The sequence below is a fragment of the Dipodomys merriami genome, unplaced genomic scaffold, assembly GCF_024711535.1.
Source record: "Dipodomys merriami isolate MVZ:Mamm:240054 unplaced genomic scaffold, mDipMer1.0.p SCAF_1, whole genome shotgun sequence".
In the NCBI taxonomy this organism is placed as follows: Eukaryota; Metazoa; Chordata; class Mammalia; order Rodentia; family Heteromyidae; genus Dipodomys; species Dipodomys merriami.
In genome coordinates, this window is record NW_027202270.1 from 21,841,579 (window position 1) to 21,861,465 (window position 19,887).

A 19,887-nucleotide genomic window follows, 5' to 3' on the forward strand; every position below is an offset into this window, starting at 1 on the left:
TGAGGTCCTGGGTTCAATTCCATAGCACCACATAAGCAGAAAAAGCCAGAAGTGGCATTGTGGCCCAAGCAGTAGAGTGCTAGCCTTGAGCTGAAAATCTGAGGTACAGCACCCAGGCCCAGAGTTCAGGCTCCACGACCAATAAAAAATAAAAACAAAAAAATACTCAGTCCCAGATGAATGAATATCAAGACAAAGAGTGAATAAGCAATTCCTGATCACAAAGTTTATATACCAAAGATGATTTTTGAAACTAAACTTCATCATTTTCTTTTTTGATGGTACTGGGATTTGAATTCAGGTCCTCATACTTGCTAATAATGCATTCTACCATGTAAGCCATTCCCTGTGGCCTTTATAATTTTTTAATTTAATTTTTTAGTTTTGCCTTTAGTTATTTTAGGTTCTTGTACCCAAGTCTAGCCTAGGCTCACAATCTAGCCTAAGCTCACAATCCTTTTAGATAGGCCAACAAGATTAAAAATTGGGTGGGTTCTCAAAAATTTCTCTACTGTGCTGGCTCAAATTATATAAATCTCTGCCTTCTGAGTAGCTGGCATTATGCCATATGCCTTGCCCATGGTTACCTTTCAGACAATTTCATAGATTGTTGAGAGGTTCCTGCAAATGGTATATCTGGAGTTGGCACCTAATGATCCTTCCTCTCTATGGTTGCCTACAATCATGTTTTCTCTTTTGTCTTTTATGTGTGTGTGTGCGCGTGTGCGTGTGTGCGCACATGTGGTAGTGTTTCTTTTTCTTTCACAAACACAAAAATGAATTACTTTTTACTCTTGTGGTCTCTATTGATTTCTTCTGACACTATCAAATTAAGTACAGTTTGTCAGAGACATTTGGAAAAGAGAACAAGTGCATTCTTTTCTCACAGGTGACTCCCAGATCGCTGAGTTCTATGTGGTTAGATGTGTGGTAAATTAACATGCAAACCCAAGTGGTTAAATCCCTCTAGAATTGGATGGAAAACTTATGTAAATTGCTGTTGTTGCTGCTGCTACTAAACCAGTGTGGAAGTTGCCAATCTTTTTAACAGGTCTTTCCGTGTCTTTGTTTTTTGGAGTAAAGTATGTAAAATGAAACCAATGCGTAATTATTGAGCGTGTACTATATGCAAAGCATGGTACAGACATGAGATTATGAGCGAGGCATTCTTTAGAAAGAAGCTGATTATGCTCATTTCAAGATTTCATACCTTCTGCCTTTTTCTTCTAAGAGATGTTTCTTTTGTGTAGAAAATAAAAGAATATTTCATCAGCGGAAGAGAAATTTACATTAACTGAACCTTTGGACTACATCAGTGAAAATACCGAAACGCTGTCACACAGGAGAGCCTGGCCTTTTTGTTTTTCTGTAGGGGTTGGGAGGCTAAAGCCCCATTGTCAGATACTGGGGGCTTGGGGACTGCGGGGACGTTTTCTTTTTCTTCAGGACTTCAACTTGTGAAAGTTCAACGTCAGAAAGCCTGACCAAAGGACTAATTCCTGAGTGGAGTTTTCCAAGATCTTACAAGAGCAACTTCAACCATCTCACCTGCCTCCCATGGGGAAATCTCCTGCCAAAAGAGTCCTGTTTGCTGCTTGTCTGTGCTTTGCTTTTTGTCATTAGGCCAAGTTAAAACAAAGCCAACCAACGCTTTTGAGTGCCAAGCACTTTTCACAAACTTCCATATGTATTACTCATGTAATCCATATAACACCTTCTAAATAAGCTACTACTCTTTCCAGGTGAGGAAACCAAGGCACTCAGAGATTAAGGAGTTGCCAAGGGTTATAGAGCTAGAGGTGCAGCTGGAATTCAGGCCACCTAGTGACAGAATATCTACCTCCCCAATGCCCCCTGTTGGTCCAAAACAGAGAGCATTCTAATACATTTACCTGTGAGACAAATTTCCTTATTCTACTTTTATCCACTAATTCAGTAAAGTTTCAAAATGTAATGAGAATAGAAGATTCAATCTGACTTAATATCTGAATTTTTTGACTAAAAGTTACAAGTGATATTACCTCCAAGAAAGAAGAACTAATCAACACCAGACAAACTGAACCAGGTGAAACTCTGCCTCTAAATAATCCCTGGGGTCTCACTCTGGGGAAAATCCATTGGTATCCCCTTAGGATAGAAATTGAGAGCCCAGGGGTATGGGCTTGGAAGAGGGGGAAATCTACCACTCAGGAAAGAAGATTGTCTATGTATACTAAAAGGTATTTCCCGAACTTTTAGGGTTTCTTAGTGTTTGAGTTGAAAATATTCCCATGCTTCAATGAAAACTCCACTAAACCACCCCAAGCCCCAACCCTGTGCTAAGGTTTCATTTCCACACGGTGTCATTATGGGAACGGAAGAGGTATTACTGGGAGATATAATCTGGGAAGAGTTGATATCACTAGTGCCATCAGCAGAAGAAGAGGCCCAGAAGCAAAAGAGCTCCTGGGAGCTTTTGCCCATGGAAATTTGTAGGAGAACCTCTAGATCTATATACACTTCGGAATGAGGGGTTTGTGCAAGTGTTACCTAAATTTCAAGAGATGTGGTCACCCCAGCTGTCATGGAGATGGAATGTATCAGTATGGGCACATTGCCTCTCTCTAGACCCTGGTGTTAGTGGCTAACAACTGTAATCCTTGTTAGGAGAGGGGAGATCTGAGGATCACAGTTCAAAGCCATCCAAGGTAAGAAAATCTGTGAGATTCGTATTTTCAATTAACCATCACAAAAGCCAGAACTGGAGCTGTGGTTCAAGGGGTAGAGCACCAGTCTGGAGAGAAAGGGCTAGGGGAGAGTGCCCAGGACCTGACCTCCAGTGCCAGCACGCAAAAAGCAGCAGCAGATAGGAGAAGAAGAGAAGGAAACAAAAACAAAATCACATAGCACATTATAAGTACATTAAAAACAATAACAAGAAAGATACAACCTCTTGTGTCCCTATCTTGGGGTTCATTTTGCTTAGCACCATCTTGTTTTTTTTTTTTTTTGTCCTTTGTGGGGCTTGAACTCAGCTTGGGCGCTGTCCCTGCACTCTTCAGCTCAAGGTAAGCACTCTACTGCTTGAGCCACAGCGCCACTTCCGGTTTTTTAGTGGTATATTGGAGATAAGACTCTCATGGACTTTCCCGCTGGGCTGGCTTTGGACCATGATCCTCAGATCTCAGCCTCCTGAGTAGCTAGGATTACAGGTGTGAGCCATCAGCGCCCGGCTTTAGCACCATCTTATATGGTCATATGTACATAGCTTTTGCCCTTTTCTGTTTGTCCTAGACATATACTAGTTATTGCAAATAAGGGAAACCATGGGACCTATGTTTCTTTGGGTCTGGATTACTTCACTTAATATAATTTTTTCCAAGTCTTTCCATTGCCTAACAAATGGGGCAGTGTCATTCTTTCTGATGGAGGCATAGAATTCCATTGTATTTTTCTTTGTCGCTGTTGTTTTTAATGTGCTATGTGATTTCTTTAAAATTTCTTTTGTATGTTCTTCCCCCTATGCTATAACCCGTTTGGGGAGGGGAAGGGAAATAACAAAATGCTGAAATAAGGATACAGGTTGACCCATTGTAACAATGAAAAGTACAAGTCACTATGTTGAAAACAAACTTTACAACTTCAGGGTGCGGGAGGGAGGAGTCAGGGAGGTGGGAAGGGAAAGGATGGGAGGGGAAAAATCAAGGAGGGGTAACAATATACTCATTACTCATGTAACTGTAACCCCTCTTTACAGTATCTTTACAATTATATATATATATATATATATATATATATATATAAAGAAGGAGAAGAAGAAAGAAGAAGAAAGAAGAACAAGAGGAGGAGAAAGAAGAGGAGGAGGTGGAGAAGGAAGAGGAAGGGTAGGAGGAGGAAGAAGACAAAGAGGAGGAGGAGGGGAGGGGGGAGGAGGAGGAGGAGAAGGAGGAGGAGGAGGAGGAAGATGGAAGGCGGAGGGGTGGGGGGGTGGGGGGGGGAAGAGACCTGAAGAAAGAACACCTGAAGTTTTTAAGAAACCACTTACCCAGTGCACTCAATTTAGCTTTAGAACTTTCTTGACTGGATGGCGAATTAATCATTGTCTACTTTCAAACATTCTGTAATCGTATATCCCTTATCAGGGTTGCATTTTTTTTCTTCATCATTGAGAAAAAAAAAAGAGCATTCTCTTTTATTGGAAAGTCTTTCCTCAGAATCTCTCATTGTATTTCTGGAAATGACTTAGGGCTCCTTATACACAAATACCGAAACCAAATAGTCATATTATCAGTAACCCTGAAGACACTTAGCATGGGTGTGGGTTTACATAACAGAGAAACTAGTATTGACCTGGTATAAATGCTAATGAAATGTTGAAAAAATAATTCAAGGATAATGCTGCAATGATGTGAAAGGCTGTGTGTGTGTGTGTGTGTGTGTGTGTGTGTGTGATCAAATTATAGTTAACAGTAGATCAGTAGATACAAAACTCAGGATAAAAACAGAAAAAATAGTTTGCATGAGTGGCGAGAGGAAAAGGCTGTTTCTTGCAGGGAAGGTTTGACTCACTCACTGCTGGATGAGGTACATGGTACCTCATTTTCCTGTTCTATCCTCCACCTCCCAAATGGGAGCTCCAATGATACCGCTCCGACAGTGTCTACCTCCCAGAGACAGGAGACTCATGTCCTAAAGTGCACGTATCTTTGGAGGGAAATATGGGAATGGAAGAATGCCAAATAATGAGTCTTTTAAGACTTTCTGGGAATTCTCTAATATCATCTTGCTCTTTGAAAAAGTGAAAGCAAAATGAGACTTCACAGATAAGTGCAACAGAGAAACTTGAGTTGTAAGGAAATAAGAGTGGAATGGGAAAAGGGTGTGGAGAAAGGAAAGCAAAACCCAACATTCTTCAAGGCAATTATTAATAACTTTTATTATAATTTTTATTATGTGTGTGTTGGTGCTAAAGTTTGAAATCAGGGCCTGGTCACTGTACCCTAGATATTTTCACTCAAGGCTAGGGTTCTTTCATGAGCCACAGCTTCATTTTGGGCTTTGTGGTGGTTCATTGGAGATTACCGTCTCATGGGCTTTCCTGCCCAGGCTGCTTTTAAACTATGATCACTATGATCCTCAGATCCCAACCTCCTAAGTAGCTAGGGTTACAGGAACGAGCCACCATCCCAAGCTAGTTTGTGTTTTAGGGTTTTTTTTAATATATATTTTTATTGTAAAGATACTGTACAGAGGGTTTATGGTTACATGAACAAGGTAATGAGTCCATTTCTTATTGAGTATTGTTTCATCCTCCTTTGTTGTATTTGATTCCGGTGTCCTGAATCTTGTATACACACTTTTCTAATTTGGGGGGGGGAGGGTAATAACTAAATGCTGAAATAAAGATTCAGGATGACCCATTGTAATAATGAGATGTACAAGACAGTATGTTGAAAATGAACTTTACAACTTTGCCTGGGGTAGGGGAGGAGTTGGGGAGGTGGGGAGGGAAGGGATGGTAAGGGAAAAACATAGTTTTACTTTTTTAACAGAGCAGATACATTCCACTTTCTATTGAAATCAACTTCTAATCCATATCTTCGTGCACCTGCATTGAACAGTTAAACTGTGACATATATTCCCACCCCTCCCCACCACACTGTCTCATTTATCTTTGGAAGTTACACTTTAATAGAATACATAAAAGTGAAAATATTGACGTTTCTTTTCTTGCCCCTTTTGAATGAGTTTTTACAGTAAGAGAAGTTTCTGATGTTGATATATTCTGATTCAATTAAAAAAGGATTTTTTTCTTGTTCATTTATCAAAAGGAGGAAGCTGCTTACCCACAAATTCTCTAAAGGAAGATTCAGAAGAAAAAGGAATTGCAGTTAATCCTCTCCCGGTCACACCTCAAAAATGTCTCAGCGTATAGGGAAGTCGGTTGTATTTTTATTATGAATATGCACTTCACGATATATTGAAGGGATCACTGATGGAGGACAAGTGTCAGAAGTTCAACCCCATATTTAAAAGATCAAGTATAAAATAGTTCTTAGCACATTATGATTGAGGATCCAAGAACATCTACTAAATATTTCCAGAAATACAAATGTGCAACAAAAAATCCTCAGTTAAATAATTCTGGGAGGCTGTATTAAAGAAGATTAAAGAACCTGGTGGTGATGGCTAGTGACTGTAATCTTTGCTACTCTGGAGGAGGGAGATCTGAGAATCACAGTTCAAGTCCAACCTAGGTAGGAAAGTCTGTTAAACTTTGGAGAATATCATGAATTTCTGAAAGAAGTATATATGGAGTAAGTAACAAATATCAACCTGAAACTAACTCAGTAACAGAAAAACAATATATAATATTTATTTATTTATTTATTTGTCCTTGTCTTAGAGCTTGAACTCAGGACCTGGTTGCTGTCCTTTAACGGCTTTTTGCTCAAGGCTAGCACTCTACCAATGAGTCACAGCTCTACTTCTGGCTTTTTCTGAGTACTTTATTAGAGATAAGAGTCTCATGGACATTCCTGCCTAGGCTGGCATTGAACTGCAATCTTCAGTTGCTAGGATTATAGGTATGAGCCACCATCACCAAATATATAATATTTTAAAGAAAGCAGGCTGGAAAATTCTGGCATAGAACAAAATACCTTGATATCTTTCTCCATACACAATGGCCACTCCATTTTTTTTACTCTGAGTTATGTATTGAGTCAATCTTTATGCTGAGATGTTCATACTACTTGATACAAAAATATGAAATATGAAATCTAATGGCCTTGCTCTGCTGTCCCTCAGTGAGCAGTGAAACAAGAAAACAAAAAAAAATTCAAGCAGTAATTTACAGAGTTAGGGCTGGTCACCATGGTACACTCATAATCCTAGCTACTTAGGAACTGATTAGGAGGAAGACCATAGCAAGACTCCATTTTAACAAATGAGCTGGGGAGGATGTGCCTGTGATTCCAGCTACATGGGATATATGGTAGGTTAGAGAGTTATAGTCTGAGAGTTGTAGCAGGACTCTACCTGAAAAATAACCACAGTGCAAATGACTACAGGGTCATGGCTCAAGTGGTAAAACACCTGCCTAACAAGTCCAAGACCTTGAGTGCAAGCCCCAATACTGAAAACAAAATTCCATTCAATGAGAAGCAGTGAATATTGACAGCAGCACTATTCAATCACAGCAGGATGAAAAGTTAGGAAATATTCTTTAGTGTTTTCAGTGGACACATAGTGTTGAATGGCAAACTCTCTTGTTTTCCTATGACAGTGCTTCTAGAACAGTATGCCTTGTTTTCATGATGCGAGATATGAATGATATTTTAAGTAGCTTTATGATTATCCAGCACTTCTCAATTTGTAGTGCTGATTTTTTTTTCAGTCAACCCTATTTTTCTTTGGGTGTCATTCTGTACCACAGGTGAAAATATTCTGGAAGAAGGAGTACGTTCACCAGAGAGACATGCAGTTTGAAACACATCTTGCTCTATCATTGCTTGTGACTAGTATCCCTACCTGGCTCACATAGATTGGAATTTGCCATGTGAAAGTTAAACTCCAGACTAGCAACAAAGAGCTTTAGAAGAAATCCACTGGTAATGGCAGGGAGACTTTAGTATAATGAACTGTAACTACTAAATATTCCCAACTGTGGGAATATTAATATGTCAAGCAACAGGCATTGGAAGATTATGAGTCCATCATCTTAAGTAACTCTCATTTTAAAAAAAACAAAGCAAAACTTCTAAGGAAGTGGAGAAGATAATAAACGAATCATAAATGAGGAAATGTACATGGTTTCCCTAAATTAAGGTCTTCAGAATAAGAGAGAAAAAGAAGAGCTATCTCTGTGGCAGGAAGACTGTAAATGAAATTGGCCCTGCCAGCCTGTTAGTCAAATATTCCGGCATCAGAATTCAGGGAGAAAGTTTGTTCCCACCACATGGCTCTTTTCCCTTCTGTTGACTCTTGTCTTCCTTGGCAACCATGCACAATGAATGCACTCTTCCATAGGCGGGTGATACAGGTGGCATGATGTAGCCTGTCAGTCATGTTGGACACGCCCCATAACAAGCACCCTTCTGATTCAGGTCCAGATAAAGAGTTCAGTGCACACTGTGTTGTTAAGGGAGGTGATCTGAAAGCATTAGCCATACAACTTTGGCAGAAACTGTTTTGTAAATGTGTCAGTGATATCTCAAGTACATGAAAAACCAGCTTTACTGTCTCTTGATACAAGATTAATTTTTTTTGTATTTCTAAGGCATTTACCATTGTATGGCGGACAAACAGTATCCCTGTTTTTCAGAAGTGGTAGAAACTGGAATGCTAAAAGGTTAAGCAATGTTCACAAAGTTACACAGTGAGTCACTTTTCTGTATCAGGAAATAAATCGGTGGCTGTGATTCCCTTTTCCCCCGATTCCACCAGCCAACAAGGCTTTTAACACTGTTTACAAAAGTGTTTTTTCTTTATTGCTTCGCAATGGGCACTGAACAGATTTCCTGAGACTTAACATCATAAAATGTGACATAGTTTGAGGAATAGCAGAATTTAGTCAATAACACTAATTCATGTAGCAAGTTTTATGGAGCATTGACTGGCCATAGTAGTCAAAAGTTTTCTGTCTTAATTTGAATTCTACCTATGCTTTGAAATATATGCAGTAATGTCTCTTTGCCTCCAGAAATAGAGAGCTACGTGTTCTTATTAAAAATGTCATAAGTTATGTGATTATATTACATGATATACTATGAGCTGAATGGAATTACAGAATACAGAGTTTTAAATGATTGTAGCACTTCCTTTTCTAGTATAACTTTGGTTAAGTTTGTTATGAAAAAGTTTTAAATTATTACCTTATTTTAGCAAATGTGTTTATAACTTGTCAATACACTTCAGAAAGGTGAGACATATTTCAATACTAAACATTTAAATATATTGTATACTTCAATTATAACAATCATGATATGACTCCTTAATATAGAATTATAATTTATAAAAGAAGCCAGCTGTGTGTGGGGGGGTGAGGGGGCAGGTATTGGACTTGAACTCAGGGTCTCACTTGGCTTTCTCCACTCATAGCTTTTTCTTTATCAGTTGAGATACAACTCTACTGGCTGGCATTGAACCTCAATATTCAGATTTCAGCATTCTGAGCAGCTAGGATTACAGGTATGGGCCACCAATACCTAGCTGCCAATTCTGTCTTTAAAAGTTTCTTGGGTGTCACTCCCTCATTCATTTTGCTAGCACAAACACTATATTTTCTGTTTTCTTCTGCTTTATTAGCATATATTAGTTGTAAAAAAGAGATTTCAATGTCGTGTCTCCATATACACATATAATGTCGCCCAAATAAACCCATCTCTTCTATCACTTTCCATCACACTCTCTATTCTCTTCTTGGAACATATTGAACAGGCTTCCTCATTCTATTTTCAAGCAAACGTAAAGCACATGTTGACCATAGTCTCCCATCATACCCTTGCCACTGAAACCCATCCCTAAACAGAACACATTTTACATTCCTATAATTCATTTTTTTTCAGGACTAGATTCCACATATGAGAGAACATATGATATTTGGTTTTCTCATTGTCATCTAGTCCACTTAAGATGATAATCATAGTTCCATCCATTTTTCTGCAAATTGTTTAAATAGGGATTCAGATTGACCACATTTTCTTTATTTGCTTTCCATTTGGTGGGTGTGTAGGCTGATGCCATATCTTGTCAAGAGTAATGAGTACTGCTATAAACATGGGTGTGCACATAGACTTACATTCCTATAGATATATGCCCCAAGTGGTATAAAAGGATCATATATAATTCTATCTTTGGAGTCTAAGGAAACTCCATCCTTATTGGATGCACTAGTTTATATTCCCATCAACAGTGTGTAAGGGTCCCTTTTCACCCACAGTATCCCCAATGTTAATATCGATTAACATTTTGATCACTCTCACCATGGGTTGAGATCTCAATAAGGCAATAACTAAAACATGCTAAAATGTTTTAAATTGATTTCATTAATGTAATCAGAGTTTTGCATTTTCTAGGCTGTTGTTTAAAAAACTTACTAAATAAGAAAAGCTAACAAGGACATAGATGTAAAAGTGTAAAACAAATAACAAAAGGACAGAATTTAAATGGTATAATTTCTTAGAAAAAGGTAACTCACAGTCCAACAAAATGAATACTAAGAAACTGGCATGTGAAAAGTGTGGGAACAATGGGTGTTGGCGGCTCTGGCCTTTAATCCTAGCTGCTCAGGAGGCTGAGATCTGAGAACTGTGCTTAAAAGTTAGCCTGGGTAGGAAAGCCTATGAGACTCTTATCTCCAATTAACCACCAAAAGCTGTAAGTGGAGCTGTGGCTCAAGAAGTAGAGAGATAAACTTGAGCACAAAAGATCAGGGTCAGTGCCTTAGCCCCAAGTTCAAGCTCCAGGTTCATTGTATTCAATACATATTCTATAAAACTAGGAAAATTGAGAGTTGGGATTGGTTTAAGAAGGATGGGAGAATAATAAAAAGAATAACATCAATCAAGAGACATTGTAGGGGCCGAGAAGGTGGCTTAGTGGTAGAGTGCTTGCCTTGCATGTATGAGGCCCTGGGTTCAATTCCTCAGTACCACATAAGCAGAAAAAAGCCAGAAGTGCTGTGGCTCGAGTGTTAGAGCACTATTTTTGAACTGAAGAGCTGAGGGACAGAGTCCAGGCCAAGAATTCAGGCAAAAAAATGAGAGAGAGAAAGAGAAAGAGAGAAAGAGAAAGAGAGAGGAGAGAGAGGAGAGAGAGAGATTGTACTCATAAATTGATTTATTGACTAGTAACCCCTTTGGAAAATACTTAAAGATATATGTATATATCTCTATCTATCATCTATCTATCTATCTATCTATCTATCTATCTATCTATCTATCTATCTATCTATCTATCTATCTATATCAGGAAGATTTCTGATTCAAGCTAGGTGCCGGTGGCTCATGTCTGTATTCAAGAGACAGATCTGAGGATCAGTTTTAAGCCAACCCTGGGCAAAAAAGTCTGTGTGAAGTAGCTCTGTGGCTCAAAGCCATAGAGCATTGATTGGCCTTGAGTGATAAAGCTCAAGGACAGCACCCAGGCCCTGAGTTCAAGCCCCACAGCTGATAAAAAAAAAATACATTTCTGATTTAACAATTGCTAACTAGAACTAACCCTGATAAGATCTGCCTGTCTTGTTTTAAGCACCATTTTGAGGAATCTGTACTGCGAGCTTCCTGTGGTTACCTGCTTCCTAGGCTTCTTACATGGCAGTTCATGCTTTGTTCTGCATGGGGACACCATCAAATCAACTGCTACAGAGAATCCCATTGAAGAACACCTAGTTCTCTGTTTCCATGAAAGGAAAGTAAAGTCTCTTGAGGGATTCTGCCTGGCTGAGATGTGCCTTAGGCAAACGGGAGGCCATAACTACTTTTGGATTGTTTCACAAGCTAACAAACCCTGCTGGAGCCAAGTGGTAGGATTCATGAGAGTAGCAGTAGTAGTGAGAAGAGTACGGCCCACAGAATGCTATGATGAGAGATGCCCAAGCAGCCCAGTAACCCCCCACCTCCTCACCACCAAAGCTCCTGCTTTTATGGCTGAGTCTTAGGTTCCTAGTAAATTGGTGCTATCTTCATTTTATGATGGAGAGGAAGAGAGGGAAAGGGAGAAGGAGAGGGAGGGAGGGAGGGAGAGAGAGAGATTGACAGAATTTAGAAGGGCAAATAACTCACAAGGGCTAGGTCAGCACTAACTGGTTTACCTTGAATTTGACCCCATCTCCCTTTAAAAAGCATGCTGCTGTTCCTTCTGAACAATCTAAGTCAGGATGCAATATAGGTACATCCATGTTTATAACAGCACTATTAACAAGAGCCAAGTTATAGAATCAATCTAGTTGCCCATCAACAAATGAATGGATAAAGAAAATGTGATATGTATCTATATACACACACACATATACATACAGATATACATACTTATGGGTTTATGCTTGTCTATATGTATACACACCATGCCTTGTACTCTCACTCTGCTTTTCTGCTCACAGCTGTAGCACCACCAGTTCCATGGAGTGTGATGTATCTGGGAAGAGAAAGGGGAACAGTAAGGGAAGTGAGGGATGATAAGAGGGAGAGGAGAGGGAGTGAATATCTTCAAAAAATATACTTTACCTGTGTTTGCAAATATTGTATAATAAAAGCCATTATTTTGTTCGATTAGTATGCACTAAGAAAAATTAATGGATAAAAATTTTAAAAACCAGCAGAGTCTGACTTTGTACCTCATGTGGCAAATCAAATGTCTTCCTAATCCGTGCCGTGTCCCCAAATGAATGTGAAGCCCCAGGAGCATTGATTTTGAGGTTATGGACATATTTTAGTGAGTAGATGATCTCACAACAATGGAATCTGCAAATAACAAGACTCAACTACAGATACAGAAACACCATGAGATGTGTTTTAATTCTCTTTGACCATTTGTAGCCTTTCTCCAGATTGAGCCATCAAAGCATTTCATCTTTATCCTGAGAAGTTTCTTCTTAGTGTCATTGTCAACCTTGCTTCCATCTTAATCTTTTCAATCCAATGATATATTTTCCACTACCATTTTAATGATAAACTCAGTGAAGAATCATGAATTTTTGAAGTAGTGTCACAGAATTAAATTAGTAAGAGGGATAAGAAACTAAAAATAAATGTCAGTAATAGCATATGATAGTAGGGCCAACATTGGGAAAAAAAAAGGAGAGATGGAAGATGGTTTTGCATGCATGCCAGAATTTCATTTCCACATAACTGTTGCTGTAAGATCCTCCCACTACCTTTTTAAACCAAGTGCTATCATCCCACGCAGTCCGCATGAGGCTCCTGCCATTAAGCGAAGTGATAGAAAAATAAGTGAGGGAACAGCAGGGTTATATCTCCCAGTGACTTGGAATGCATGCCTAGAAAACACGTAGTAGAAGTCGTACAGCAGAGAGGTTGGAAATACGGCAAGCATTTAGGAACCAGTGAGTGGTGACCTTCATAATATTATTTTATTATTAATGGGCTTTTATTGTTTTGATTTATCTTTAAGTAGCTGTATAAAGGAGGTGCTATTTATCAAAGCAGTTTGTGAATTCAATGCATCTTGATCAATGTCATCTCCTTCAACATTTTCACCTCCTTCAACCCACCTCTGACTTTACTTTTCTTAATTTTGTAGCATATACAGTGAATATTTTACTTCATTCTTCCCCCTATAATCCCTTCATTCATCAACCCCTCTATCCTTGCTCCTCCTCTTTCATGTACCCATATCCTGGTGCTGATATTGTTGGGCTTTAAAATCCCAGTGAATACCCATGAAAAATACATATGACCACAAATCATGCATTTGTTGGTCCTCAGATTGTATGGATTAGAGTTCACTTTATTTTTATCTCATAGAGTCTACAAACTATCATTAATATGAGTTTGGATTAAGGAGTTTAGGAACGATAGTAGTAATATTAAAAATAGTGTGTAAACACAATTGTCATATGTGTCAATAATGTTTGAAACAGTTTAGATCTGGCACTGAGTTTGTAGTCCACTCTAAATTGCTGGAAGGTCTAAGGAATCTGATTATATTCCATCTGAAATTTCAAGTTTAAGAAAATTAATTCCATGTATAGCAAAGCCATCTTTCTCACAATTTTCTAACCAATGAACATTGTGTGGGAAATTGATTCCATATGTTTTCAAGTCATTTATGCAATTTGAATAATTAAAATATTCATTGGTAGGAGCTGCCTGATGTCTTTAAAGTCAGGAAATTATCTTATGCCAAATTAGACAAACTTGAACACCAAAAGGTCAAGCTAAGTTTAAAGTTTCATATCCTAAAATGCAATTATTCTAAAAAGAATTAAATGTTTGCTAATCATCCTTGTTCATTATCACCTTGCAGGAAAACAAGAAATTCTTTTATTCTTATAGAATGTTAGCTGTTCCTTTTTAGGTTTGATTTTTTTTCTTGCTTATATGTCTTTCTTTGCTAAAGCTACCTCCAAATATTGCTGGAAAGCAGCCTAGCATACTAGTGACATTTGCAATGAAATCTTGTGGTTTTTCCTTAGGATAATAAAATATACTTTGCTTCAATCATATCTAAATACTTTTATAATTACTATTCTCATTTTGTAAATTTAGAAATCAAAGTCCTGATAGATCACACAGCCCCAAGAAATACAGCTTAAGTGAATGTTAAACTTTGCCTGTAATAATTTACAAATTCTTAGAACATGCAAAAAGGAGCCCATGGATAAATTTGGTCCTAGTGAAAATTGTGTAACCCCAAAGTTAATCTACTGAATAGTAGGAGATATAACTTGAGAAAAAGTTAAAAATAAAAAAGGGGAATATTGGAAAGCTTGCAGGCTTCTCCCAAAAAGATGGCTAAATTTGAAGTGGAAGACTAATGTTAAAATTCTAAGTCTTTAAGTTTGACATTGGGCTAGTCACTTGACCTCTGATTCTATGTGCTCTCATCCCTTCACTGGTAATAATGCAGCTATCTATTTAATGAGAATGAGATATGAATGTAAGGTTTCTATATTGAAAAGCACTACCTGTGCAAGTTAGTCATAATAGTTACAATATACCTAGTATAGTCAGTCCCTTTATTTTCTTTATTTTCTCATCTTGTCATCAATTTCCCAAAGTGAGATAGTTTTGCCTTATTTACTTTAAATTTGAAGCATCTTTAATTGGTTGGAAAATTAATGAATTTTACAAGATCGATAATGGTCATCTGAAGGAAATAAGGTATTCCTTTAGGAAAAATGGTGTGGAGAAAACAAAGGAAGAAAATGAATCATCCAGTTAGAAACAGGCAGATACTTGCCAGAACAATCCATGGGAATTGCCCATTTTGCTGTGCATATTGTGTTCATGCTATTATTAAAAGCAGATTAAGAAGAACTGGAGCACAGCGCCTTTGACTTGCTGTTTTCACTTTTGCCCTCAAGAGCAGAAAGCCATGATGTTATATTTAGCCAGTGGCACTAGAATAAGTTCATGCTATCTAACCTAACTCTTGGGCAGGGAGAGCTTTGACAAAAATTATTTTTGTTCTTGATGTTTCTCGCAAAATAGAATAGGCAAGGTAAAATCATTTTAAGCTAGAAATGCCATGTACCAACCAGGAACTTGAAACATTCCCTCTTCCCTCCTCTTAGTGCAATGTCTAGAGCACTAGAATTAGTCATGTTCAATATATTGGGGTTTTTTTTTTAACGTATTTCATCGAAGTTCAGCCAAGAACATTTGACATTGTGGCGAAGCTTTGCTCAATCTTCTGTCCTGAGAAATTTAAAACCTTGTTCTCAGTGGATGAAGTGCTAATCCTCCACCGTTTTCCCCAGGTAAGAAGGCTGCTCCTGTGTTCTTTGCCCTTTCTCCCCCTCCTCCTGTCAAACCAAGTTCCATTATGTTTACCCAGAAATGAGGCTTTGTGGCAATTAAAAGATTCCTAAGTGGCAGAGGCTAACGTACCAGTAGAGCTGGATTCCAGCTTTCCATGGTAACACCCAACTTCTCTTCCTTAACCTCCTCCTTCTAGCCGCCCAGACGATTCTAATCCTACTTCTGTGGTTACTCTGAAAAGGCATCCAGTTTGGTTATCAGAAAGGATCTTTCTTAAACAAATATTTGCCAGTGTCTATTTTACTCTTTTAGGGAGTGAGCAAAGGAAGGGCTTGATTCTCTTAATCCTTTTTGATCACACAATATGTGGAGGAGAGAATGCAGCCGGCGCCCCTAGCATGAGAGTCCAACCCGTAAGAAGACTTGGGTCTTCACGATCCATACTCGCAAGAAGTTAAGGGGCTTGATCAGTTTCTCGTCACCCGCGTGATTATTATTACTGTGGTCCCCGCTGCATGCAAGCCCTTCCTTTTCATGGCAGAAATCCAGGAACATTCCATGAGGGTTACAACGTTTTCGTTTGACAATAATGGGCCTTACCTTTTTCTTAGTTCCATGAACTCGTTAAATGTCAAAGTGATTCACCCGGAAGAAACTGATCGGACATTCCTCACCGACATGCCCAAAAATACAAGATTGTGTCTCTCATGACATTCTCTGATGCTATGTTCTTGATCTTTTTCATAATATCAGCCTGCATGGAGCCTGCTGGAAAAAAAGACATAAGGAATGTACAATATCTGGAGAAGAGGGCTTTTTATTATTGTTGTTGGTCTGTTTTTTCTTTTTTTCCCCTTAACCTGTACATTATCTACCTATTTTCAGTCCTCTGAACGACTACAAAGAATATCCCATGGTTCTGTATGTCCTGGTATTGTAGGATATTTCATTACTCATATCCTAATCTGAAGATAGTTTGTAGAGCTATCACTCTAAAACCAATTTGCCTTTCATAGGATCGAATTATACTGCCAACAAATTTTAAAGAATGAGAGTTCATTCTTCTTTCAAGTGGCTTATTTGCCTGAAACGAAATTTCTTTTTTTTAAATAAGTTTTTTAATTGTAAAAATACTGTAGAGAGGGGTTACAGTTCCATGAGCAAGGTAATGAGTACATTTCCTATCAAGCATTGTTGCCCCCTCCTTTGTTTGAAATGAAATAAATACATGTATATAGACACACATGAAAAGGTGTTCTCCTCGCTTACAAGCCTTCTTTTGACATGACTCACACCCAGCTACTAGTTTATTTTCTCTATTCCTTTTGAGATAAAGTTAGAGGTGTTGAATATACATGTACAGCCTTGATCTTCTCTCACTCCCTTTAGAACTTTCTTCTACCAGGCCTTTGTCTCTATCACTCCATCTGAATGACTATAAAAAACACAAACAAATAGAAGTGGAGCTGTGGGCGAAACAGCGCAGGGGCAATGCCCAGGCCCTGAGTTCAAACCTCACTACTGACAAAAAAAAAATGTAATTTAGTGTTTTGGGAGAAAAATGAGGGAAGGGCTAACAATTTGGATAAGAAATGTACTGACTACCTTATGCATGTAACTGTAGCCCTTCTGTATATCACCTTGACAATAAAATTAAATAATCAATCAATCAATAACTATAGTCATAGGATCCATCTGTGATTATACTCAAAGATACATCATTTTACCTAACAGATTAATAACAGCATTTAACTATGGTGCAGTATTTCTAGAATCCATAGCAGTTTCAACCTCTTCTTCTTCTTCTTTTTTTTTTTTTTTTTTGTGACAGTCGTGGGACCTGAACTCTAGGCCTGGGCACTGTCCCTCAGCTCTTCAGCTCAAGGCTAGCTACTACTTGGGCCACAACGCCACTTCCGGCTTTTACTGCTTATGTGGTGCTGAAGAATCGAACCCAGGGCCTCATGCATGCGAGGCAAGCACTCTACCACTGAGCCACCTTCCCAGCCTTCAACCTCTTCTTATTGATTGATGAACTCTGGTCCATCTTGAGAATGATTGGAGGCCTGAATGAATAAATGAATAAATTTCCATTTTTATATTTTAGGTGTTCTAAAAATAACATTATTTGTGTGAAAACAAACTAGAGCATATGGCTATAGCTTCACTCATTTCATTATTTTTGTGTGTTTATGTCGGTCGTGGAGCTTGAACTCTGGGCCTGTACACTGAGCTCTTCAGCTCAAGGCTAGTGCTCTACCACTTGAACCACAGTGCCCACTTCTGGTTCTTTCTGTGTATGTGGTGCTGAGGAATTGAACCCAGGGCCTCATGCATGCCAGATAAACACTCTACCACTGAGCCACCTTCCCAGCCCTCATTTATTTCATTCTTTAGTAGAATTTTCTTGTTACAACTTTTCCCCAAGTAATAACACTTTATTCAAAATCATAAAACACTGCAGTTTTATCTTAATACTTTAGAAACAGTGGAAGTTGTACCCATATGTATTGTCTATCATGACAATTCTCTTCTTTATTTTTGGTACAGAGATGTAATTCAGGACCTCATGGTTATTAAGCAAAATACTACCACTTTCTCAGCCCCTATAATATATATATAATAATATATAATATATATATAATCTATTATATATAATATATATATTATATATAATAGATTATATATTATCTGTGAAAAAAATAAACTTTGTTGCCAATTATTGGTAAAAATTAATCTGAATATGTGGCCTCATGAAAGTGTTAGGAATAAAGTATCTTTTTCTCATGCATCTGTCTCCTTGCTTGGCCCCTGCTTCTTGAGCCTATTTGTCCTGTTCTGGGCTCTTCTCTGGCTCCTATTATTAGCATGTATTCTCACAACCAGGAAGCACGATGCCCAGCAGGTTCTTAGCCTGTCTGATCCTGTCCCATGCTCGGTAACCAAGTCCTGCTTTACTGATTGTGGTCTACTTAACTCCATTCTTCCTGGTTCTTGACCTTAACTATGAGCTGGATTTTGAAATTTTCCTAATAAGCTTTGCTCTTGGAAGTAAGCTTCCTGTAACCAGAGGACCCTGACAGTAAGATTTTAATTCCCTTATGAGTTCAGAGATAAAACTATCAATCAGATTTGTACTATGAATTCTTTTTACAGCTATGGATATACATGTGGGTATAGCATACAGTGTTTTTAGTGGTAGAGTGCTTGCCTAGCATGTATGCCCTAGGTTCAATTCCTCAGTACCTCATACACAGAAAAAGCCAGAAGTGGCACTGTGGCTCTAGTGATAGAATGCTAACCTTGAGCAAAAGAAGCTCAGGGACAGTGCCTAGGCCCTGAGTTCAAGCCTCAGGACCAGCCAAAAAATACCTTTCATTTTAATAACTCTTCTCTTCCTTTGCCATATGAAATTTACAGTGGCCTAGAGTGGTTTAGACTAACAGTGATGATTCTTGAGTTGAAGGAAATTATTTTCTGTTAGACATGATTCTTTTTTTTTTGAGAATGTGACAGCAAGTATGAGTAGAGTTGTAAGAGAAGGAATTTATATTACTCTTTATGAAGTACTTAAAAATAATGTGGTATTTTTATTTGGCAACTACTTCTACAAATGTATTGAGATATACTCTTAATAAACAGAATCATAAAGAAGGAGGAGGGATAAAAGGGAGAAAGAAAGCAAGGAGAAAGGAAGAAATTGAGGGAAAGTAAGGGTGGAAAGAGGAAAGTAAGGAAATGGAAGGAGGGAAGAAATGAAGAGAAAGGAAGAAAGGAAGGGGGAAGTAGGGAGGAAAGGAGGAAGAGAGGAAGGGAAAGAATTCTCTTCACATGAGACACATTTCTCAAATGTTTCAGATAAATTGGAAATTTCTTTAAAGAGTTTAAAGAGAAAGAGAGAGAGTTTAATTCCTGGAGGTTCTATTTCATTATAGCTAAATTTAAAATTAAATCATAAAAGTAGGCTTAAAGTAGGAGAAAGTAATTATGTTCTTGAGAACTATTAATATGAAAAAGAAAAGAAAGTATATTAGGCATTGAGTTCAAGTCAATTGTAGGAGCATATATTTAAAAGAATGTGACTTATTGTGAAAAGCATAAAAGAATGGAGTTTCTTTCTTTTTTGGATCCACTTGTCAGTAAACTTAGACCTTATGTTATTTGTGCTCTTATTTTTACTTATGAAAACAGAAATCTGATCATTTGTTATTTTAAAACCTTACGGTACTTTAGAAGCATCACATTTATGCTAATTTATAGATATTAATGACAGTGAGAAAAGTTGCTGATTTGAAGGAAAATAATAATGCTGTAACCATTTTACTAGCGTCTATTGGCATGACATGCACACAACAAAAGTTATCATTGTACATAGCACTCCTTGATCCCATATACCAGGATTCTCAGAAGAGAAGCCAGAATTTTGACTCAGCAGAAAGATTGATCCCTATTGCTGGATCCT

At 38.0% G+C, this 19,887-nt stretch overlaps 1 long non-coding RNA gene across 1 annotated transcript in view; it reads left to right on the forward strand.

Moving 5' to 3' along the window:
* Positions 1-3,815: 3,815 nt before the first annotated feature.
* Positions 3,816-19,887, forward strand: part of LOC138830976 (uncharacterized) — a 97,367-nt gene continuing 81,295 nt past the window's right edge. Inside the window, exon 1 of the long non-coding RNA XR_011373097.1 lies at positions 3,816-3,863. This is a non-coding gene — a long non-coding RNA (uncharacterized lncRNA). The remainder of the gene's footprint in view (positions 3,864-19,887) is intronic.